Below are 25,365 nucleotides of genomic sequence, written 5' to 3' on the forward strand. Positions count from 1 at the left end.
CTTAGTCGGCAAAGTAATGTCTCTACTTTTGAATATGCTATCTAGGTTGATCATAACTTTTCTTCCAAGGAGTAAGCATCTTTTAATTTCATGGCTGTAGTCACCATCTGCAGTGATTTTGGAGCCCCCCAAAATAGTCTGACACTGTTTCCCCATCTATTTACCATGAAGTGATGGGACCGGATGTTGAGCTTTAAGCCAACTTGTTCACTCTCCACTTTTACTTTCATCAAGAGGCTTTTTAGTTCCTCTTCGCTTTCTGCCATAAAGGTGGTGTCATCTGCATATCTGAGATTATTGATATTTCTCCCAGCAATCTTGATTCCAGCTTGTGTTTCTTCCAGCCCAGCGTTTCTCATGATGTACTCTGCATAGAAGTTAAATAAGCAGGGTGAAAATATGCAGCCTTGATGTACTCCTTTTCCTATTTGGAACCAGTGTGTTGTTCCATGTCCAGTTCTAACTGTTGCTTCCTGACCTGCATACAGGTTTCGCAAGAGGCAGGTCAGGTGGTCTGGTATTCCCATCTCTTTCAGAATTTTCCACAATTCATTGTGATCCACACAGTCAAAGGCTTTGGCATAGTCAATAAAGCAGAAATAGATGTTTTTCTGGAACTCTCTTGCTTTTTCCATGATCCAGCGGATGTTGGCAGTTTGATCTCTGGTTCCTCTGCCTTTTTACCTTAACTACTAAAGGGAATTTATTTATATATTTGCATAATTATGAAAGCCAGGAGTGCAGTAGAGGAAACTATCATAAAAGTAGGGCCCAGTATTGACAGATCTACTCTGTTCATCTCCTAATTTTTCTCTTTTTCACTGGCACATTGATATTCTTTTCATTTCTTCATGAGTCTAAAACCATGGTTGCTGACTACTCTTGGCTTACATTACTGTAGAGAATAAAGAGATTTGCTATGTTAGCTTGAGTTGAAAGGAAAAAAAAATACAACCAGAAGGAACCTCAAGTAACTTTTCACCTCTTTAGGCTAATTACTGAGGCCGGGGGCTAAACAGCTGTGAATGTAAAGTAGACCATAGACTCGAATCATCTCAAACAGAGAGACGAGGGAGTCTGTTGCTAGGAAAAGGGACTATGCCCATACATGGCCCTTCTTGGAAGCAGGACTGATACCATGGTGGTGTCAACAAGAATGAGTTCTTATTAAACTTAAACATGACCACAGTCATTTCCTTTTCTCCATAGGTGGCCTACAATGCCACAAGTTCATGACCGAACATAGTCTTGAATCCTAGAATTCTTTCTAAAGCTGACTTGCCTTTTTAGTGCAACATCAGGAGTAGAAAGGACTCCCATATCAGGGACTTCTCTCAGCCAGAAGTGCCCCCTGCAGACCTGGGAAGAATCATAGATATCCTGAGGGACAAGGAGGAAATAAGCCACACAGGCAGCCTCCATATGCTTCAGAGGAGACTTTGCAATTTCTCTGTGTTAGGTAATCCCAAATGGTTTACTCCACTGTAGGATCCCAAAGGTATGATTAAAGGATTAGAGTGTGGGGGAAAGAGCAGACATTAGTGCAACAGCGTGAAAAAAGCCAACACTTCGGTACTCTCCTGGGATTTCATTAGCTGCAAAATGAGGACGAGAGAACTGGACCATGAGTGATTATGAAAACACTGGGTGAAACCAGTCAAGATGCGTTAGCTATTAAGTTCCCTGTTGACAGAAGTTATGTCTGTTCTAATTTGCTTTTTGAGTTGCCTACCTAAGTCATAGGGGTAGTGATCATGTTTTGAAGAAACATTAAAACGTTGTTACTTTTTAACAGCATTACACTCAGTACACTACCCTATCTAATGAGCAGCTTTAGTTTTACGTTTTTTGGAAGAATGCTTGGCAGTAGTTGAATGAACATATTCCAGGTATCCACCTGGAGTTATAAATTAAGAGCTGTAGGTGTTAGCCAAAGAGTTGAGAATAGAAGCAACAAGAGAGTTTCTACTAAGAGTTGGTCATAGATGGTGATGGCAAATAGAATGAGCAAAAAGAACTTATAAAAATATGTGTATGATTAATAAAAGCTATACTTGTTGAGACTTTTTTTATGTTCCAGACATTGTTCTAAGCATTTCACATGCAAAAATCACATTTAACCCTTGTAACCGCTTTATGAGAGTTTTCTAGGTAAGGAAACAAAGGCTCGGAAAGTCTAACCAACAGACACAAATGCTGAAATGAGTGATGGAGCCAGGTTTGATTAATTCAAATGAAATTTAAACGTAGTCTAACTTTAGAGACATTTTTAAGGCCAACTTGGTGGTTGCCTCTTTGGAAAAGAAAAACTAAGAGAGCTAGGACAGGAACTAACCTTTGTAGAGTATGTATTTTGTACCAGGCATCGGGCTGGTGGTTGTCCTACCATAGCTGATGTGATTTTGAAAACTGAAGCTCAGAGACATTTAAATAAATTATCTAGGCTCATCTATCTATTTGCAGATGTAAAATTCAGACCTCTCTTTATTGCAAAAGCCTGTGTGCTTTCCAAATATCATGATACCTGTGACAACAAAACTGTATTCATTTTTATCTTGCCTGAGAATTTGGGTACCTTTGGTGACTGGAAGTTTTGGTAAGCTGCAGAGGACCATATTAATTTGCTTGGGCAGCAGTAACAAAGAACCATAAACTGGGTGGCTGAAACAACAGAAATTTATTTCCTCGCAGCTCTGCAGACTGAAAGTCTAAGATCAGTGTGTTAGCAGTGTTGGTTCTTTCTTAGGGCCTTACTCCTTGACTTGTGGATGGTCATCTTCTCCCTGGGTCCTCTTATAGTTTTTTCTCTGTGTATACCTATGTCCTGATCACCTCTTCTTAAAATAATACTGATCATAGTGAATTTTGGGGGTCAGCCATTTGACATCATGCTACCTTAAGTATCTCTTCCAAAGGTCCTATCTCCATATACATTAACATTCTGAGCTGCTGCTGCTGCTGCTGCTGCTGCTGCTGCGTCACTTCAGTTGTGTCCAACTCTGTGCGACCCCATAGATGGCAGCCCACCAGGCTCCCCCGTCCCTGGGATTCTCCAGGCAAGAACACTGGAGTGGGTTTCCATTTCCTTCTCCAATGCATGAAAGTGAAAAGTGAAAGTGAAGTCGCTCAGTCGTGTCCAACTCTTAGCGACCCCATGGACTGCAGCCTACCATGTCCCCATCCATGGGATTTTCCAGGCAAGAGTACTGGAGTGGGTTGCCATTGCCTTCTCCATTCTGAGGTACTAGAGGTTAGAATCTCAACATATAAGCTTGAAGAACGTACAATTCAACCTATAACTTGGGCAAACAGTGCTCTGGGATCAAGACCAAAACTGAACAGCCTGTGTAGGATGTAATGTCCACGGCCACCACTTTCAAGGTACCATCCTCTCTCACCTGACTGCTGCGTTAACCTCCAAACTAAGCTTCCTGCTTTCTCTCTTTTCTAATCTCACATGATGTCATAACATGTCAGTGTTTTTTCTTAAACAATCGCAAAGCATATTCCAAAGACCATCATTGACTTTGTGTTCCGTGTGAATGTCAGCACCTTCTGAGCTGTGTTACCAAGTGGCCCCGCATACTGCCGTGTCTTTATTTCCATTGTTCCCATCCTAATTCAGTCCCTTATTACTTCTAAGTTTTGTAATTATAAAACCCTATTGTTTCTCTCTTGACCATCACCCTACCCTCTCGTCTCATGATCGCTAGTGTTCTCTTTCTTAAGTGCAGTTCACATAATGTCACCTGCTCTCTCAAACCCCTTTTCTTGTACCCCTTTGTCTAGGAAGTTAGGGCCTCCGGGTTGTGATCCTAGCCGACTTCTGGTCCCCCCATCTTGTAACCTCTGCGGTGGGAGAACCAGATCTTCACCACACACTTACCCACCCCAGCCTGCCTGTGTCATTCTGTTTGCTCCTTCTGGAATGCCTCTTCTTTTCTTTTTAAAATATATTTTACAATATTTATTCATTTATTTGCCATGCTGGGCCTCACTGTGGCGTACAGGATCTTGGATCCTTGATGTGGAATGTGGGATCTTAAGTTGTGCTATGGAGAACATTTAGTTGCAGAATGCAAACTCTGAGTTGTTGCAAGTGGGGTCTGGTTCCCTGATCATGGATCAAACCTCAGCACCCCACACAGTGCCTTAGCCATTGGACCAGCAGGAAGTCCGAAAAACCTGGACTTTTTTTTCTTGACTGCACCACGTAGCTTCCTCAACCAGGTATTGAACCCAGGACCACATCAGGGAAAACACTGAGCGCTAACCACTAGACAGCCAGGGAAGCACCTGGAATACCATCTCCTTATTGTCAAAACCCACTCCTTCTGCAAGGCCCAACTAAAATTCTGTTTATGGGAAGACATTTTCCTGACATATTCAAACAGAAGGTATATAATCTTCCTCTCTCCACCACCAAAATTTCACCTTTATTGTATTGGATCTTCTTACAAAGAAAGTCTCTATTGTAATCACTGTAAGCAGAATCGCTCTTTCAAAGTCCTGGAGTAACTGAAAATATGACAGATACTGATGAGAAGAATCTTAGAAGATTCTATTGGCATAGTACAGTGTTGGTGCTGGCAATAGCTCATAGAAATATGCACAGAGAACTGTTAAATTTTCAAGTCTTTTGCTAACATGATCATTGCTAAGCCGCTTCAGTCGTGTCCGACTCTGTGCGACCCCAGAGACGGCAGCCCACCAGGCTCCCCCGTCCCTGGGATTCTCCAGGCAAGAACACTGGAGTGGGGTGCCATTGCCTTCTCCGAACATGATCATTATTAAACATTAAATTTTATTAAATAAATTATATTAAAAAAGTAAAATATCAGGAAATTGTAATGAAAAACAAATTATTAATTATTTGACAACATTTTATTGTTTTCTATACTCTTTAAGCTGTTTACAGCCATAGTATTTATATGGTCAATATACTATATATTGGTATGCTACTGTGCATCTGTTTCCAGCTCCATATTCAATCACGTAATGTTGGTAGCTTGAAATTAGTCATAGTGAGAATATTGCTAAAAATTCGAGGCTTGATTTTTATTGTCTACACTTAAGAAAGTGATGAAGAAATTGTTAACAATTCAGATTAAATGTTAAGTGTGTCATGTCTATATCCATCATATTGGGAATAGCACAATATAAGAATGTAAAAGAATATACTTTTTGAAACTGTTTTCCAATTTAGCACAGGAGTTACTTGTGCCATGGATTGGTGAGCAAGGATCTGATACACAACTTATTTGGTTTCACTTTCATCAAACATCTTAGCATAAAACTTTCAGTCACCATCCATGTCAGAAATACACTGATTAGTCCATTGTAACCATACATTGATTACGGACACAAGATTTTGTCAAAATTCAGTGAAGGCACTTTATAAAAAGAGGATTGTGTAGTTTATTATTATTTCTAAATTATGTGCTACAATTATTTCATAATTTCATACACACACACACACACCCCTGTAGAGAAGTTGTTGTTAAACATTTACCACCAGATGTCCCTCATATTCTGGGAGTCAAGGAAACTCCACAAAAGCTATGAAACAGAGATATTTGCAAATAGTATAAATGACTCCAGTGTTTTCCCCTCGCCTGTACAGATGTTATTTAACATACCACTTCAGATCTTGACTTTACTTATTTCTAGACCTTTGTTCTTTATTTTACTCCCAGCCAATGTAGATACTAAGGGGACATTTCATACAGAGATAGGCACAGTAAAGGACAGAAACAGCATGGACCTAACGGAATCAGAAGTGGCGAGAATACACAGAAGAACTATACAAAAAAGATCTTCATGACCCAGATAACCACAATGGTGTGATCACTCACCTAGAGCAGACATGCTGGAGTGTGACTTCAAGTGCATCTTAGAAAGCATCACTACAAACAAAGATAGTGGAGTTGATGGAATTCCAGCTGAGCTATTTCAAATCCTAAAAGATGATGCTGTTAAAGTGCTGCACTCAATATGCCATCAAATTTGGAAAACTCAGCAGTGGCCACAGGACTGGGAAATTTCAGTTTTCATTCCAATCCCAAAGAAAAGCAATGCCAAAGAATGTTCAAACTACCACACCTTTGTGCTTATTTCTTATGCTAGCAAAGTAATGCTCAAAATTCTCCAAGCTAGGCTTCAACATACTTCCATTCAAGCTGGATTTGGAAAAGGAAAGGGAACAAAACAGCAAAATGCCACATTCTGTTGGATCATAGAAAAAACAAGAGAGCTCCAGAAAAACATCTACTTCTGCTTCATTGACTACACTGACGTCTTTGACTGTGTAGATAACAACAAACTGTGGAAAATTCTTGAAGAGACGGAAATACCAGAACACCTTACCTGCCTCCTGCAAAACCTGTATGCAGGTCAAGAAGAAACAGTTAGAACCAGACATGGAACAATGAACTGGTTCCAAATTGGGAAAGGAGTACTTCAAGGTTGTATATTGTTACCCTGCTTATTTAACTTATATGCAGAGTGCATCATGTGAAATGCCAGGCTGGTTGAAGCACAAGCTGGAATTAAGATTGCTGGGAAAAGTATCAATAACCTCAGATATGCAAATGACACCACCCTTATGGCAGAAAGCAGAGAGGAATTAAAAAGCCTTCTGATGAAGGTGAAAGAGGAGAGTGGAAAAGCTGGCTTAAAACTCAACATCCAAAAAAAAAAAAAAAATCATGGTATCCAGTCCCATCACTTCATGGCAAATAGATGGGGAAACAGTGGAAACAGTGACAGATTTTATTTTCTTGGGATCCACAATCACTGTGGATGGTGACTTCAGCCATGAAATTAAAAGACGCTTGCTCCTTGGAAGAAAATCTATGACCAACTAGACAGTATATTAAAAAGTAGAGACATCACTTTGCCGACAAATGTTCCTGTAGTCTAAGCTATGGTTTTTCCAGTAGTCATGCATGGATGTGAGAGCTGGACGATAAAAAAGGCCGAGTGTCGCAGAATTCATGATTTCAAGACTCTTGAGAGTCCCTTGAACAGCAAGGAGATCAAACCAGTCAATCTTAAAGGAAATCAACCATGAATATTCATTAGAAGGACTGATGCTGAAGCTCCAATACTTTGGCTACTTGATGTGAAGATCCGGCTCTTTGGAAAAGACCCTGATACTAGGAAAGATTGAAAGCAGGAGGAGAAGAAGGTCTCAGAATGAGATGGCTGGTTGGCATCACCAACTCAATGGACATGAGCTTGAGCTAGCTCTGGAAGATGGTGAAGGACAGGGAAGCCTGGCGTGGTGCAGTCCATGGTGTCACAAAGAGTCGGACACAGTTGATTGACTGAACAGCAATATCGCAGTGACCAACTTTGCATGGATTCGATATTACTGTACATGGGTATGAGTCAGTAATGTCTTGCTTCCTCTCTCTCCACTTAGGAGTTACGTGCATGTGTGATGTATATGTGCTTACTTACTCAGTCATGTCTGACTCTTTGCAACCCCATGGCCTGGCCTGCCAGCATCCTCTGTCCATGGGGTTCTTCAGACAAAAGGATACTGGAGTGGGTTGCCGTTCCCTTCTCCAGGGCACCTTCCTGACCCAGAGATCGAACCTGGGTCTCTTGCATTGCCTGTGGATTCTTTACCATCTGACTCACCAGGGAAGCCCAGGAGTTACCTTAATACCTTGCTAAGACAGCTAATGATAGAAGGAAGGACATGGGAATCAATGCTCTTTGGAGACAGTCTGTAACCATTGGCAGTTAAGAGACTGAGGACACACTGTTCTCTCTTCCTCCTCAATACAGCCTTAATGGCCTCTTGAAAGATGTTCCCATGAAATGAACAATCTAACAGCCTCAATAATCCACTCTTGGACTGACTTCCTCTGCTTCCCTGTGTCTCTTGATTTCCCTTAGCCTTGTGTTATGGAGGACCAAGGCTATGGGACTCTTCATAATTGTGTAGGACAGATGGAGAAGAGCTTGATAACATCTGCTTCACCTGAATGAACTAATCCTTTGAAATAGGGTGTAAATAAGCTATTTGCCATGTCAAATATAAAAATTAAAATCACCCAGACATCATTGAAGAGGGAGACAGAAGATGCAAACGGGATATAGTGTAGACCTCATCACCTGAGGTGTCCAGTTAGAAGTAATTTTTCCTTCCTTTGAATTCTAACACCTTTATCCACCCAGTGTTTTGAACCTTTATTATGGTATATACATGTATATGTATACATATGTACATACGTGCATATCATATTTGAATATGAATATCTTTCATAGATATGCAAACATATATAAAATGCTTATCATTATATGTATATGGACATTCTTATACCAACCCCCTCTATATGCTTATTAATATTATATGAACAAAGACTTATGTAGCTACCCATCCCCCAGCCCCATATGGTTTTTATTGTTTTATTCATTTCAATAAGTGCTTGGGTATTGACTGAGATTCCTCTTAAAGTGTTGAATCTGAGGCCAACGGACACTACCTAAGATCAAGAAACTAGTAAACTGATCAATCTTCCTTCAGCTATTTCACTTTTTCCCTAGATTAAGCAAGGATTTTAGTGGCATTTTTAAGTATTTAAAACCCTGGAGTCAACATATGAATGCTTGAAATTGGGCTTCTTTCTAGAAGAAAGCCAAAATCACAAAAAAGCCAAATCTCCCTAGAAGAGAGCCAAAATCACAGCCTTTATGGACCCAGGCTGGGAGATATTCCCCTTGCTTTAGAACAGATGAAAGTGTTAGTCGCTCAGTCGTGTCTGACTCTTTGCAACCCCGTGGACTGTAGCCCGCCAGGCTCCTCTGTCCTTGGACTTCTCCAGGCAAGAACACTGGAGTGGGTTACCATTTCATTCTCCAGGGGATCTTCCTGACCTAGGTATTTAATCCAGGTCTCCTGCATTGCAGGCACATTCCTTATTGTCTGAGCTATTAGTATTTAAAAAAAAAACAAAAACAGAAAAAACAAATAACAACAAAAACAAACCAACAATAGCTAGTGAATCTGATTTACAAGTAAATGTACATTTCTTCCTAACAAGGTTACAATTATTATCAGCAAAAATTATAATTCTTTTAGAAATGTATACACTGAGTTTTATTTTCTTTGGCTTTATATATATGGGGAGAATGCATGTCATGTGTCTGGTGAAAAATTATTGCCATTGTTCGACTCACTGAACAAATTGACATGAGTCCACAGAGTAGAAAAATAAAATCTTTATCATACTAAGTGGATCTTATAAAGGGTAGACTATCTCAAAAGACAAACAAATACTTTATTCAGTGTCTGAGAAATTAGGTAGAACAAATAATTAAATGAAGAGTAGTTATATAAGTTACAAAATTTCCCACCTCAATGATGGTAGTTTTCTTAATATTACTAGACACCTTTCTAGTAACTCTGCTTTAGGTAGAATTTTTGACTCTGGAAACATTTAATTTTACAAAGCAAAGTTAGCTTAGGAATTACCCACAAGGCCCAAAATATATATTGAGCAATGGAAAATGAAATGCAGAATGGAATGTATATTGAAAAATGGAAAATGGAATATGAAATGGAGTAGATCTTGAGAAATGGAAAATTGAAATTTGAGCAAGTAAGTATAAGAAAAATGTGAAGAAAGTATAAGAAAAAGTGAAATTCTCTTTAAAATCATTGCAACTTCATAAAACAATGTAGGACACATATTTAAAATCCCACTCTGTGGACCATATACATATCATATTATGCAGAGACCATGTGGGTGATATGTTGAAGAACAAGATTTCAGACACTATCTCCTCACTGTGTCCAGAGTACGGGTTACTGAATGGTGCTGCCCTTCCTCATAGATCTAAGTCCAACTGTAGCCCTTTTGGATCACAATGAATGCATATTATACCAGAGATGCTTTGCACAGCTATTCATAGTCAATGCTCAAATAATTTATGAATGGAAAGTCTATGAACCTCGAGGGCATTACACTAAGTGAAATAAGTCAAGCAGAGAAATACACAAATACTGTGTGATCTCACTTATTTGTGGGAAAAAAAAAAAAACCATAGACACAAAGAGTAAACTGGGGGTTGCCCATGGCTGGGTGAGGAGGGGAAATGGGGAGATGTTGGTCAAGATACAAACTTTATCTTATCAGATGAAGTTCTCAGAATATAATATGCAGTGTAGTGACTGCAGTTATCAATACTGTATTGTACACGTGAAAGTTGCTAAGAGACTAGATCTTTGGTGAGATAAATATTCTCACCAAAAAAAAAAAAATCCTGATAAATATATGAAGCGGCAGATATGTTAACTAACCTTATTGTGGTAGTCATTTTGCATTAAATACATCTATAGAATCATCATGTTCACACCTTAAAGATTTAGACAGTGTTATCTGACTGAACTGACTGACTGATATGTCAATTATATCTCTATAAAGCTGGTGGAAAACTCAATACTCATTTTCCAAAATGCATTTATTCAGCACATACTTAAGACTGCCAAGGCTCTGGAGAAAAATGGGTAATTAAGATGTAATTCTTTTTGTTGAATAGCTCACAGCATGTTTATTTCAGTTCAGTTCAGTCGCTCAGTCGTGTCCGACTCTTTGTGACCCCATGAATCACAGCACGCCAGGCCTCCCTGTCCATCACCAACTCCCGGAGTTCACTCAGACTCGTGTTCATCGAGTCAGTGATGCCATCCAGCCATCCCATCCTCTGTCGTCCCCTTCTCCTCCTGCCCCCAATCCCTCCCAGCATCAACGTCTTTTCCAATGAGTCAACTCCTCGCATGAGGTGGCCAAAGTACTGGAGTTTCAGCTTTAGCATCATTCCTTCCAAAGAAATCCCAGGGTTGATCTCCTTCAGAATGGACTGGTTGCATCTCCTTGCAGTCCAAGGGACTCTCAAGAGTCTTCTCCAACATCACAGTTCAAAAGCACCAATTCTTCGGTGCGCAGCCTTCTTCACAGTCCAACTCTCACATCCATACATGACCACTGGAAAAACCATAGCCTTGACTAGATGGACCTTAGTCGGCAAAGTAATGTCTCTGCTTTTGAATATGCTATCTAGGTTGGTCATAACTTTCCTTCCAAGGAGTAAGCGTCTTTTAATTTCATGGCTGCAATCACCATCTGCAGTGATTTTGAAGCCCAAAAAAATAAAGTCTGACACTGTTTCCACTGTTTCCCCATCTATTTCCCATGAAGTGATGGGACCGGATGCCATGATCTTCGTAAGCTTTAAGCCAACTTTTTCTTTCTCCTCTTTTACTTTCATTAAGAGGCTTTTTAGTTCCTCTTCACTTTCTGCCATAAGGGTGGTGTCATCTGCATATCGAGGTTATTGATGTTTCTCCCAGCAATCTTGATTCCAGCTTGTGTTTCTTCCAGTCCAGCATTTCTCATGATGTACTCTGCATATAAGTTAAATAAGCAGGGTGAAAATATACAGCCTTGACGTACTCCTTTCCCGATTTGGAACCGGTCTGTTGTTCCATGTCCAGTTTTAACTGTTGCTTCCTGACCTGCATACAGATTTCTCAAGAGGCAGGTCAGGTGGTCTGGTATTCCCATCTCTTTCAGAATTTTCCACAGTTTATTGTGATCCACACAGCATGTTAGAAAGTCAAACAAATACATAATTTCAATAAAACGTGAAAAATCTTGTGACATTGAAGTGGGGGTCAGCAATGAAGGCATAGTGAAAGGGAAAGTGTTAGTTGATCAGTCATGTCTTAGTCTTCGTGACCCCATTGAGGCATCAGTTCAGTTCAGTCACTCAGTCATGTCCAGCTCTGCAACTCCATGGACTACAGCATGCCAGGCTTCCCTGTCCATCACCAACTCCTGGAGCCTACTCAAACTCATGTCCATCGCATCAGTGATGCCATCCAACCATCTCATCCTCTGTTGTCCCCTTCTCCTCCCACCTTCAATCTCTCCCAGCATCAGGGTCTTTAGTGGAGGTTATTTATTTTGAATTGAAGCACTCGAGAATTCTGTCCCTTTCAGCTGAGTGTTGAAGTATGAGCAGGAATTAAACAGAGGAATTTTGCAATAACAAGGAGTGTTGTGAAATTAGAGATGGGAGAAAGCATGGTGTGTTTGGTGGCCTATATATTTTTGGTATGGCTGAAATATGTGTGTATACATAAAGAAAAGAAAAGCAGTAAGACTGGAGAAAAAGGCTAGATGCTAGATAATAAAAACTCTCCTGGATGTCGTAGAGTATCCTAAAAAATTTAGATTCTACACTGAAATGTATAGGATATAAATCTGTTTATATACATAATTCATTACTCTCTAGTAAAGATAATAATGCTAGCCATGTGTATGGTTTTAAGAAAAGGTAAAAAGAAGTGAAATTAACATCTAAACTGCATTTTATTTAACTGAATACACCCCAAAATTTATCATTTCAACATGTAATCAATATTATATTTTACATCTTCTTTTTTTTATACTGTCTGTGAAATCTATTTTGTTTTATGCTGACAGTGCCTCAGTGTGAATTAGCTACTTGTCAAATGCTTCTTTGCCACATGTGGCCAGTGGCTACATTATTGGACAGCAAAGATCTCAACTTGAGATGACAGTCACCAGGGCCATAATCCCAGAATCCAGCATGGTTGACCCCCTCCTGAATGGAGCTTAGGATTTAGCAACAGAAACAAAAGCAGCCGCAGCACAGCCATTACACAGCACTTCAGTTCTTTCTACTCATTTCTGAATCCTGCCATGAATGATGGTACAGACAGACATTTCCAAACTGAGCTCCTCCTCTCAGTACCGTGGGAGTCACTGAGTGCTTTCAGAGGGGAGCTGGCAGCCACAGAGCCCACACAGTACAGATCTGCGCTGGAGACGGTGGTGGCAGGCCAGGGAGCTGCTGTCAAAGAAGTTTCTTCTTTTCAGCAAAGGCTGTCAAGCTTGAACGGATTTGGCTGCGCTGCAGAGGATTTTCTGCCTTCATCGGGCGATGGGAGAATTTCTGGGTTGTCATTAGATCCAGTTAGAACCGAGGATCAGAGGTGACTAGTGAGCTAAAACAGGCACAGTGAATAGCTCACCAACCCACCCAACCCACTGACACGCAGTTCCGTATAGAGATGTGTCCTTTCCGTGGAAACAGAATCACCCTTAATGAGACATGCACTGCAGGCTTCAGCTGGGAAGTTGACAGCTTACAAGGAAAGCGGAAGGCAGTTGAGTTCTGCAGGGTTACAGTGGGAATCTGGGTCATAGCTTCTGTCTCAACTTTTCATTTTCTTCTGGGAAGAATAGCCAGGAAAAAGAGCAAAGGCAAAAACACTGTTATTTTTTCAGAAGATTAGTAAATTGATATGTTTTCACTTTCAAATCTCAGTTTAAGTTATACTAACAAGATAATTGGGGCTTCCCTGGTGGCTTAGTGGAAAAGATCCACCTGCTAATGCAGAAAACTTGGGTTCAATCCCTGCAGAAGGAAACGGCAACCCACTCCAGTATTCTTGTGTGGAGAACCTCATGGACAGGGGAGCCTGGTGGGCTACAGTCCGTGGGGTTGCAAAAGAGTCAAGACAGGACAGTGACTAAAACAGCAGCAGCAGCAGCAGCAGCAGCGGCAGCAAGGTAACAATTAAAATACTGTACCCGTTTAACAGCAGAACCAGGTTTTTCTGTTCCCACTGTGTCGCTGAAGTCCTTCCTTCCTCTGCAACAAGTTAAGTATTTAATAATAAGTGTGATGGCGTGTCTATTTCCAGAAGCCTCTTCTTATTTTGCAGGCCTTTTCTATAGAAAAGCTATAGTTAAGCCTTGTATATTTTGTAGGAAGACTCTGATATTTAAACATCAGTTCTCTGTAATGATGCGGATTGGGTCATTTAGTACTAAATAATACATGTCTATAATATTTCTAGAAATGGGACAAAAGAGCTCTGTTTGTTAAATAACATGTTTGCTGAGATTCTATTTGGTAGTATCTGGAATTGGATTCAGATGAAACACTTCGTGGTGGGTGAATGCCTTTGGAAGAGCCACTGAACTAAATTGAGTGATTCTCAGTGCTTTAAGGGCAATAATGTACTAAAGGAAAGGAGCATGACTTTGAAATTTAACAGATGAACGATGAAAGTCGAGCTCTTCTACTCACTAGATATCAATTATTTGGCAAATTATTTCCTCATAAACATTCTGTAATATAAATGTGGGAAATAATAGCTACCTCATAGGATTGGTTGGTTTAAATAATAGAAGTAAGAGTTATTATTACTAGTTTAATTTGGAGTGATTAGTGCAGTATTTGGTACATACTATTAACCTTTTACCAGCTAATTCCACAGGATCTAGGTAAATGTTGTTGATAATGATGATTAAAACTGTCAGGTACTGTGAGTGCTTACTTTGCCCCACGTTCTGGTCTAATAACTTTCCCTAAGGTACCCTGTGGGCTTCCCAGCTAACGCTAGTAGTAAAGAATCAGCCTGCCAAGGCAAGAGATACAGGAGACGTGGGTTTGATCCCTAGGTCAGGAAGATCCCCTGGAGTAGGAAATGGCAACCCACTCCAGTATCCTTGCCTGGAAAATTCCATGGGCAGAGAAGCCTGGTAGTCTGCAGTCCATGGAGCTGCAAAGAGTCGGGCATGACTGAACAACCTAGCACACACACACAAGGTACCCATATCTAGAAATAAAATCCCTCCTTGGGCTTCCACATTCTCTTCCTATTATCATCATACTGCTTAGCTCTTATTCACTGCCAGTTCAGTTCAGTTGCTCAGTCGTGTCCAACTCTTTGCGACCCCATAAATTGCAGCGCGCCAGGCCTCCCTGTCCATCACCAAGCATCTCTCAAAAAAGTTGTATAAATATATTGTCTTCACTCTCTGACTCCCATTTACTCACAGTCCACTCCTTAATGGCTTTGACTGTTGCCAAAATCAGTGGATTTTTTCCACTATGCATCTCATTTTAGTAGTCACACTGGTAATGTCCAGAAGAAAGTAAAACACGCCGTTATCTTCATTCCCATAGCCATACATTCTCTTGGTTTCTTCTCCGTTGTCCTTGATAGCTTTGTCTTTTCAGTTAATGCATAAATATTGGAATTCTTTAGGGTGTAAGCAGCTCTCTTTTCCTTTTGCATCCTACACGCTCATCTATTACTGTCGCTGTCCATATTCCGATGGTCTCAAATACTTCCAATTTTAACTGCTCTTTTCTGAGCCAGAATGTCATTCAATTTCCAATTTGGCATTTCTACTTGGCAGAAATTTAAAATAAATTCTAAAACTTGGTCCTTTTTCTAACTTTGATTCTCTTTCAGTTTTGGCTATCTCAGTTCAACCCAGTTGTATGAAGAGTTACTGGAAGGGCTAGTTATCATAATCTTTTATTCCAACCCCCAGCAACCCACATTACAGAACCAAAGATGGCACTCACACTGGCTATAATTGACTTGTGTGATTTTTACACAAGCCAACTCCCATATATTTTTATTTCATTTATTTGATTTCATGACATCTGTCATGAAAATGGATTTGTATGGTCAACTTGTACCTTTGTTCTGAAGATCAAATTTCATTTTCTAGCACCATGCCTGGCAGCCAACAACAACAACAACAAAAAGTTCAGCAACACGTTATACCACTCAGCAACGCACTTGGCACATACTTTTCTGACAAATTCTAATATCCCTGGTTAGGATTTCATAATTACTATTTCTGTGTGTATTTCAAAATCCAAATTACTGTTATGCTATACTAGCTTTATTTTTCTGAATGATCTATTGGATTATTGCTCAAATGTTGCTTATATACTCCCTGCCTGGTATAACGTCTCCAGTGAGTTTGCAGAATGAAATCCTTCTAGTATTTCTAATAATAAAACATCTTGGATGAAATACAATAATGTCCTGCCTCACAGTGAATAATCTGCTCTGTGGGTCATGTTATAGACAGACTCCAGGGTAAGATTTGAAATAAGTGGCCCAAACTTGGAAATCTGTTAGCAAAGATTTTCATGGCAAAGGCATTTGCGACCATTTGTGGATGAGAGTACGTGTTGCATTGTTTTGTTCGGAGGAGAGAAACATCTGCCTTGAAGAACTGTATTGTCTTGTGCCGGGAAGTAAACAGAGAGCAATGAGTCAGTAGAGAGTTTGGAATTGCTCTACCCATTGTGCATGTGGCTGTAATGGGGAAGGACACACATTTCTGAAAAGGGGAACAACTTCAAAAAGAGATGGGGATGGAATGAGAAGAGGTGTTTATCTCTCTGGCTTTTATCGCTCCCGATTATTTAATTAACCACAAGCTTCACCAAGACACAGCCCACTCAATATGGGCAGTTTGTCTAAGATCGCTTGATGAATGCTTATGGCCCCGTGAACGGCCGGGAAGTGGTGATTAGGCACTCACTGGTTAATCCTGCCCACACATATTTTGGGGGATGGTATCGTGCCAGGCAGTAACTCCCATGAAAAATGGCAGCGTTTTCCTTCACCAGTAGTTGCCAACAAAATATACTGTTTATAATAGCAACAGGAAATCAGGAGTAAAAACCACTTGGAATGTATTTATAAATTATTATTTATATTGAGAATCTTAATTTCCTTTTTGAAAAAAGAAAGATAATTTGGGTCAAATAAAGGAGGGGGGGAAACCTCTTGATGTGGAAGTCCAAGCTCAGTATTTTTTTTTAAGTGAATTACATTTCCTAAAGTGAATACTTTCTGAAAGACTAGATTTACATGTTTTGAAATAAAATTATTTGTCTTTGGCGGCACTGGGTCTTCGAGGGCTTTTTCTAGTTGCGGGGAGCAGAGGTTACTCTCTAGTCACAGTGAGTTACTAGTTACTCCAGAGCTTGCAGGAGTCAGTAGCTGTGGTGCCTAAGCCTCGCCGTTCCAGCATATGTGGGATCTTTCCTGACCAGGGATTGAACCCATGTCCCCTGCATTGGCAGTCAGATTCTTAACCACTGGACTCACCAGGGAAGTCCAGTTTTTACATTTTTTTTTAGCATCCACTTGATGATTATATTTGAACAAATAAATTTACTCTTCCAAAATTTTATCTTTTTGTTCAAAATATCCCTGAATAGGACTTCCCTGGCAGTCCAGTGATTAGACTCTGTGCTTCTAACACAAGGGGCATGCATATATTTCATCCCTGGTTGGAAACTAAGGTCCTCCGTGTGGAAGTGAGATCCCACATGCTGCATGGTGCAGTCACCCCCCAACTGAAAAAAGTGAAGGAAATATAAACTTTTCTAGCAATTACAAATAGCAAAAATTGTGCACTTCAGTGTTATAAAATGGAGCAATAGGCTCCAATGCTTTAATATCTAGAGTCTACCATGTGCCTAGCATTATACCTGTATGTAATTAATTAACTAATATTTGTCAAATGAATATCTAGGTTATACTATCCCTCTAGGGAGTTCCTTGGAAAGCATGATGGAACAGGTCAGTTTTGTCCCACAAGCCTTTGCTGGATGGCACTAGGGAGATATGATCGACATCTTAAGTAACTCCCTGGGCAGTTGAGTTGAAACAGAAAGCATTCAATGTAGACAAATGGTAAGATTTCAACATAGAGAAGTGGGAAACAGATATTCCAAGTAGAAAGAGCATCATGAATAAAACTAAATAAGTGGGAAGTTGTGGGATATGTTCCATGAAAAGGAACATAATAAGAAGTAAGATCCCCAAAATGAAAGATAGGAGATGATAACAGGTTATGCTACCAAGTAATAATGAAGGTCTGATTATGGTGGAAGAAGTAAAAGTACAATGGAAAAAAGGAAACAACTGTCAGAGAAAACTATTTGTGGCTCTTTAGTATGATTCTATTAGTTTAACTTTTATTTTTATGATCAGTTTCTCTAATACACATAGATTTATGATTTGAATTATACCTCCAATGGACATTTTGCCAGAAAAAAAACTCATTTACCAGATATAGCTTATCAATGTCACCATACTTTATTATCTATCAGGAAGTATGTTTGAGCCACAGTAGCACAGTCTTTACTGATAGTGAATTGGCGCCTCCTGAAATAGTAGTTATCTGTGGTTGTGCATTGCATACTAAAGGATTGTTCCATGCCTATGCTTTTAAACACAACTTTAAAATAAATAATCTCTCTTAGGTTAAAAGAAAGATTTAAAGTCATTCTTTAGCAAGTCTTGTTTTCATTGTGTACTTTATACAAATGGAGGCAAATGCTTCCAGGTCCTACCTGAAAGAGTACAGGTCAAACAGTGCTAGTGAAAGCACCTAGCTTTAAATGACATTCAAGTGTGAAACATTAGAATCTCTTATTATCTGAATATCCAGGCCATTGGGAAATAATCTAGATGTTTTGACTGTGGTACAGTTGTGTCCTTCAGGTTTTTCACTTCAGTTCGGTCGCTCAGTCGTGTCCGACTCTTTGTGACCCCATGAATCGCAGCACACCAGGCCTCCCTGTCCATCACCAATTCCCGGAGTTCACTCAGACTCACGTCCATCAAGTCAGTGATGCCATCCAGCCATCTCATCCTCTGTCGTCCCCTTCTCCTCCTGCCCCCAATCCTTTCCAGCATCAGAGTTTTTTCAATGAGTCAACTCTTCATATGAGGTGGCCAAATTACTGGAGTTTCAGCTTTAGCATCATTCCTTCCAAAGAAATCTCAGGGCTGATCTCCTTCAGAATGGACTGGTTGCATGTCCTTGCAGTCCAAGGGACTCTCAAGAGTCTTCTCCAACACCACAGTTCAAAAGCACCAATTCTTCAGCGCTCAGCCTTCTTCACAGTCCAACTCTCACATCCATACATGACCACAGGGAAAACCATAGCCTTGACTAGACGGACCTTTGTTGGCAAAGTAATGTCTCTGATTTTGAATGTGCTATCTAGGTTGGTCATAACTTTCCTCCCAAGGAGTGTCTTTTAATTTCATGGCTGCAATCACCATCTGCAGTGATTTTGGAGCCCCCCCCCCCCAAAATAAAGTCTGACACTGTTTCCACTGTTTCCCCATCTATTTCCCATGAAGTGATGGGACCAGATGCCATGATCTTAGTTTTCATAATGTTGAGCTTTAAGCCAACTTTTTCTCTCCCCTCTTTCACTTTCATCAAGAGGCTTTTTAGTTCCTCTTCACTTCTGCCATAAGGGTGGTGTCATCTGCATATCTGAGGTTTTGATATTTCTCCCAGCAATCTTGATTCCAGCCTGTGCTTCTTCCAGCCCAGCATTTCTCATGATGTACTCTGCATATAAGTTAAATAAGCAGGGTGACAATATGCAGCCTTGACGTACTCCTTTTCCTATTTGGAACCAGTCTGTTGTTCCATGTCCAGTTCTAACTATTGCTTCCTGACCTGCATACAGATTTCTCAAGAGGCAGGTCAGGTGGTCTGGTATTCGCATCTCTTTCAAAGTTTTCCACAGTTTACTGTGATCCACACAGTCAAAGGCTTTGGCATAGTCAATAAAGCAGAAATAGATGTTTTTCTGGAACTCTCTTGGTTTTTCCATGATCCAGCGGATGTTGGCAATTTGATCTCTGGTTCTTCTGCCTTTTCTAAAACCAGCTTGAACATCTGGAAGTTCACGGTTCACGTATTGCTGAAGCCTGGCTTGAAGAATTTTAAGCATTACTTTACTAGCGTGTGAGATGAGTGCAATTGTGCGGTAGTTTGAGCATTCTTTGGCATTGCCTTTGTTTGGGATTGGAATGAAAACTTCCCTTTTCCAGTCCTGTGGCCACTGCTGAGTTTTCCAAATTTGCTGGCATATTGAGTGCAGCACTTTCACACCATCATCTTTCAGGATTTGAAATAGCTCAACTGGAATTCCATCACCTCCACTACTTTTGTTCGTAGTGATGCTCTCTAAGGCCCACTTGACTTCACATTCCAGGTTTTTAGTGGAATAATATATTATCATTCAATAATGTGATACATTCTAGACACAACTGTTGCAATTCTGATTTCAGGAAGGATAATTAATTGTACAAATATTTTCATCTGGCAGATTTCCTCTTAATGTTGATAACTTTGTACTTGCTCATTCATTCACTTTTTTTTTTTTTTTAATTCTGCTTGTACAAGCTATCTTCCAGGCCCCTTTAAGGACTTAAGAATACAAAAGAGAATAATATATATCTCCTGAAGGTATATAGTCTTATTGGAGCAAAGACAAGTAAAACCAATTCTCTATTGGAAGACTGAGTGACAAATGTATGCAGGGATACATAGGTTGGGAAGAATTTGCAGAAAAATTCCTTGAGCTTAATATTAAAGTAAGCAGATATCAACAGTAAGTAGAGGTCGTTTGACAGGAGGGAGACAAATTAACTGGACTTTCTATTTTAATTTAGATGTATAACATCTTGTGGAAACCATCTCAATTGTAAAGTTTTTCTGGCATACTAGAAATGAAGTGACTCATTTGATTTTAAGTAGAGCATCTGCTCTTAGAATAAATGTGAATTAAGCATTCTGCTGTGGCTTCAGGATTGGTATCTTTCTTGATATAAGAAAAAGAATAACCTTGATCCTATTTTACATTTTCATTCATTAGGTTCTCATTCTGTGGTTGAAATAGAAAAAAATGCATACGAATTAAAGTTTTAAATGTTTGGGATCGCATGTACACCCGTGGTGGATTCATGTCAATGTATGGCAAAACCAATACAGTATTGTAAAGTAAAATAAAGTAAAAAACAAAACAAAAAAAAAAAAAAACAATGTAGCAAAATCTAACTGATGAGATAGAAACATTGAACCAAAACAAAATGATATCTAAGCAGTTGTTTGGTATAATGTTTTATTCGGATCAGTTTTGCTCTGTAATAATACTGTTTACAAAATTAGCTTCCCCCAAATTCTCAAGTTATTTTTATTACTGAGATTGTTTTGTAATAATTTCATATTAGTTTCTCATATCAGAAATAAGCCAGGATATCTAAAAGTTATAATTAATCTTTACTATTTTATGTTTGATTCAAGGAAATTATAGGAAAAGTTTATCCTATCAGCAGGCTGAATTTTTTTATTCAGTAATATTCACTTGGCATTCCATTTATCCATATCTACTCTCCAATTTCAGTAACTTTTAAGTATGTTATTTAAATATTTTCATCAAACTGGTACTTTGTATTTTTCAAAATCATATTGTACAGAATGGCTTAAAGTAAGAAAGAAAATTTTAGGGTTTTTTTTTCTGTTTTTTCACCCTCATATTTCTAAGCAGTATGAATATATGCTTGCTTTTCTAAAGCCTACTTTTCAGTTTATGGAAAATACACATCTCTTGTTGCTGTTGTTCAGTCACTAAGTCATGTCTGACTCTTTGCGCCCCCATGAAAGGGAGCACGCCAGGCTTCCCTGTCCTTCACTGTCTCCTGGAAATTGCTCAGAGTCATGTCCATTGCATCGGTGATGCTATCCAACCATCTCATCCTCTGACACCCGCTTCTCCTCTTGCCCTCAGTCTTTCCTAGCATCAAGGTATTTTCCAATGAATCCATTCTTTGCATCAGGTGGCCAAAGTATTGGAGCTTCAGCGTAAGACATCTCTTAATTCACATTATATTATTCCATCTTAGTATAATTGTATTATTAGTCTCATTTATTAAGATTCAGGTAATTCTGTTAATCATCTCTCTTGTGTTTTCTGTGTATCTTGACTTCCAAATAGTGAGTGGAGTATTTTAATACCCTTCCCTTTATTGGTCAGTTCTCCCTACGTCCACAGCTCAACCTATAGTCTTTCTCCTTAATTTTCAATGGAAAGATTGCTTATATAATATTTTCTATTACATAATAAGTTTTCTACCTTGTGTAGTGTTGAAGCTGAAACTCCAATACTTTGGCCACCTGATGTGAAGAACTGACTCATTTGAAAAGACCCTGATGCTGGCAAAGATTGAGGGTGGGAAGAGAAGGGTACGACAGAGGATGAGATGGTTGGATGGCATCACTGACTCGATGGACATGAGTTTGAGTGAACTCAGGCAGTGGTGATGGACATGGAGGCCTGGCGTGCTGCAGTTCATGGGGTCACAAAGAGTTGGACATGACTGAGCAACTGAACTGAACTGAACTTGGTGTATGTGTGGATTTATACAGTTGAAAAATCAATAACTGATATTTGCATCATCACAACTATAACTAATGTGGACTGAAAGTAAACTGGACTACGATTACATCTTCTTCTCATGATTCCCAGCCACAGGGCGTCTGCTACTTGAAGAAGAATGTCAAATGGATTCTTTCTTCCTTTAACCAGTGGCTTGAAATAAAGCCACAGACTAGTTTCTTATTTTACACCACATCTTCCTTTCTCCATCACCTTTGTTTCCTTTTTGGAAAAATAAATCTCTGCTTCCTCACCTTTTTTCTCATTCTGTACCCTGCTTGGAATCAATTTCATTTTCTTCAAGAAGCCTATGAAAGTTTTTAGTTTTTCCTTTATTTTTAAATATACAGTTGTAAAATATAGACATTATATTAACTGGTGAAAAATCTAAACACTTAAAGCTTTCCAATTTTATTGGAGCACATACTCCCATTTTTTTAATTCCCAGCTTACAGTAGGTTTCTTTTATGAACTTGAAATTAGTATTCTGCAGAATTTTTATGTTAAACATACATTACAACTCTTTTCTATTTTAATTTTAAAGAATATTGCTTGGACTTTGCTCTGAGAAAATCATATTTCCCTCACTAGTTGAAGCTTATTTTTTAGTCTAATATTCAGGATTAATGCCATTTGCTCCATGGCTTATTTTAGCTGCTCCAAGAGAGAGCATATTAACTAAACTAGAGTATTCTTTATAACCTCAATGTATGCAATTATTGGGGCTTCCCTGGTGGTTCAGGGTAAAGAATTTGCCTGCAGTGTAGGAGCCGCAAGAGACAAGGGTTTGATCCTTGAGTCGGGAAGGTCCCCTGGAGGAGGAAATGGGAACCCACGCTGGTATCCTTGCCTGGAGATTCCCCATGGACAGAGGAGCCCGGCAGGATACAGTGCATAGGGTCTGAAAGAGTCAGACAGGACTGAAGCGACTCAGCACACATGAAGTGTTATTAGGTCCAGGCTGCCTATAAGATATTTTGTTGTTTTTTAGTCTTTAAGTCATGTCCTGCTCTTTTGCAACCCTCTGGACTGTGGCCTGCCAGTCTCCTCTGTCCATGGGATTTCCCAGGAAAGAATGCTAGAGTGGGTTGCCATTCCTTCCCAAGGGGATGTTTCCAACCCAGGGGTAGAACCAGCATCTCTTGTGTGGCAGGCAGGTTCTTTACCACTGAGCCACCAAAGCAGCCCATATATATTTAACATTCATAAATTATGATGTACAAAAACCCATATATTAGGCTGTGTTATCTGTGATTTTCAGGCGATAAAACTGAGACTTAGAGATGATAAAAGCTAAATTAGAACCCAGACCTAATCACAAAGTTCTCTATTACAAGCTGTTTCTATATAACTTACTGTATAAACACACAATGTTTAAACAAGGCTGTTAGAAGGCGTGCTAAAGATTATTACTTTGTAAAGGTATTTTTTCTTTTTAACTATGAATATATTGAGAATTTTCATTATTGCCATCACAATCATTATGCACTAACATCAAATTATTTTTTGCAAATGTCCCAGCATTAATATAACCGTCAAGTGCAAGACAGTCAATTGAAAAGTAGAGTTGGCTAAAAATGATCAGAGAAAAATAGATTACTCAGGTTAGTGTAAGACTAATAATGTAGCTCCCTTGGCACATATTTCAGGAAGAGCCCTTTAAACTTTGTTAATTGAAAAATAACTAAATTGCCTACCTGCCATCATAATAGAGGCTTCTTGCTTTAATTCTGAAGAAGGAGACATGCAGATGTTTGTTGGCTGGGGATCAAGCTGCTATCAGGGGTCTAGTTCTGCTTTGCCCTTTACAGTTTGTTCACAAGGATGAAACTTCACAAAAACCCACCCTCAACATCTGAGGCTCTTATTTGCTGTGTGCTTACATGCTATGATGGAGCACACATAGGGCTAGGAGGGAGAAGACAGATGTTCAAACCCAGACTCTGCCATCTACCTGCTAATTGCAAGCTCCAGTTGCATCAGCTGCAAAAGGAAGACAATTGTATCTTTATCACAGAGTTGATGTAAGGAGCATTGAGCTGAAATGTATGAACCAACTTTCCATACATCAAAATGTTACAGGGCACAGTTATTATCTCTTTTATCATCTTATCGTGAAATATGTGCAGTTGAATGCCTCATACTCATTTATTCCTTTGAGATCAACCCCTCCTGGTGAAATTACATCTCCTGACTGATAGGCTATTTCCATCCCACAGCTTGGTCCCACAACTCAGTTGTCTTGTAATTGTCTCCTGTATTTTTCAAATTAATCGCCCTTCCCCACCTTATCTTTTGAAAGCTCAAAAAATGAACCTGTCATGATTTAGAGGGCCTCAAAAGGCTCCAAAAATATCTAAAATTGAAGCATCATGACCTTTAAATTGGAAAGAGAAATGCAGATATAATTGGACTTCTGAGTCTCCTAAAAGTCAGTGGTGGAAGAGTGGAGGGGGTAGAATCTTCAGTCTTAGACAGATCCATGAATAGAATGCAGCTTTCCACCCCCTGGGGATAGTAACTCCGGGCAACTGTAAACCTAACAGCCTCATCTGTTTTCTTATCTGTGGAAGGAGGTCATAATATATGTCTAAATATATTATTCTGAAAGTTAAATGAGGTCACATATATCTTCATACACCTCCTGGCTGATAAGTGGTCATCAATCTTGATCCCCATGTTCCATAATTTTAAAAGATCGCCATCAGTCCTTAACCCCAGAACTTTGCTAAATACTTTGGAATTATTCCCCCCAAATCAGTAACTTTCCAATGGTATACAAAACTTCAAATATTTTAAATGTGCTTATACTTTTATCTGTGATAAGGCTAAAATCTCAATCAAGGATCTGGAATTTTCACTTGCAATAAAACCACAAACCATCATGATTAGGAATAAAATATATGGATAATAGTCTGTAAAATATAATAGTAAGATAGTTGTACATCTATTCTACATAAAGAATATGTTTCGCATCTGTATATTATGGCTTTAAACACAAAAATCTGCATCAGTGGGGTGAGAGGATCCTCTAATGAGAAACAGAGGTGCGAAAGTTGAGACAGAATGAAAAAACAGCAGGTAAATATTTTCTATCATCTCACACTAGAGTATAAGCTTTTTGGAATCAAAGGAGGAGCCAGATTGCTAGTACTGTTTGTGATATTCTCTCGGTGGAAAAGTTTTAACAGATCAATGTGTATATGCCTACTGTAGTTTGATTGTATATTGTCCAAATAAGCA

The 25,365-nt window shown here is 39.3% G+C and overlaps 1 protein-coding gene across 1 annotated transcript in view; it reads left to right on the plus strand.

The window, feature by feature from the left end:
• Positions 1 to 25,365, plus strand: part of GRM5 (glutamate metabotropic receptor 5) — a 616,792-nt gene that overhangs the window by 206,910 nt on the left and 384,517 nt on the right. The window lies entirely within an intron of this gene.

This window comes from Budorcas taxicolor, chromosome 25 (genome assembly GCF_023091745.1).
Source record: "Budorcas taxicolor isolate Tak-1 chromosome 25, Takin1.1, whole genome shotgun sequence".
Classification (NCBI taxonomy): Eukaryota; Metazoa; Chordata; class Mammalia; order Artiodactyla; family Bovidae; genus Budorcas; species Budorcas taxicolor.